The sequence below is a fragment of the Pteropus vampyrus genome, unplaced genomic scaffold (genome assembly GCF_000151845.1).
Source record: "Pteropus vampyrus isolate Shadow unplaced genomic scaffold, Pvam_2.0 Scaffold130, whole genome shotgun sequence".
Lineage (NCBI taxonomy): Eukaryota > Metazoa > Chordata > Mammalia > Chiroptera > Pteropodidae > Pteropus > Pteropus vampyrus.
This window is the reverse complement of record NW_011888911.1, coordinates 937,617-938,325: the sequence shown is the minus strand read 5'-3', so window position 1 is coordinate 938,325 and position 709 is coordinate 937,617. Positions and strand designations below refer to the sequence as shown.

At 39.8% G+C, this 709-nt stretch overlaps 1 pseudogene; it reads left to right on the top strand.

Moving 5' to 3' along the window:
• The first annotated feature begins 206 nt into the window (after positions 1-206).
• On the top strand, positions 207-325 carry LOC111744254 (annotated as a pseudogene).
• The last annotated feature ends 384 nt before the right edge of the window (positions 326-709 follow it).

Sequence of the window (709 nt, the reverse complement as noted above, 5' to 3'; positions counted from 1 at the left end):
AAAAATGTGGTTGAATAGGAGCCCTTGTAGGAGACACAGAAGACTTCATAGTTAAAGGTAATATCATATGTCAATTATAATTTAAAAAAAAAAAAAAACTTTAAAAAAGGTGAGCTTTGGATGTGGTTTCATAGTGTAGCGGTTAGCACGTCTGCTTTACACACAGAAGGTCCTGGGTTCACACCCCAGTGGAGCCATGGTCCATGGTCTACGGCCATGCCACCCTGAACAAGCCCGATCTTGTCTGATCTCAGAAGCTAAGCAGGGTCGGGCCTGGTTAGTACTTGGATGGGAGACCACCTAGAAAGACCAGGTTCTGTAGGCATAAATAATAATAAAAAATAAGTAAAATAAAAAAAAGGTAAGCTTCGTGTATATCTTGAAGTACAAACAGAACCCTGAAAGGACTCAGGCTAAGAGGCCATCATGTGGGAAGCCCCAAAGGCATATTTGGTTGTAGGAACTTGGGAGGCTGAAGTGGGAAGCAAGTGCGGGGAAACGGGACTGACGTTTCTCCCAGAGAAAGGTTTATAGAGGTGTGTGTGTCATGTTCAGTGTTTTAAAAAGTCACTCCTTTGAGGCTATTTACACATAAATACTTATTTAAGCATGAATTCTTATATTTTCTGGAATATTTGGCTGTTGTTCTATTAATAAACAGAGATCATTTATCCTCTTAAAGTTCATTTCAAAACCCAAACTTTTCAAC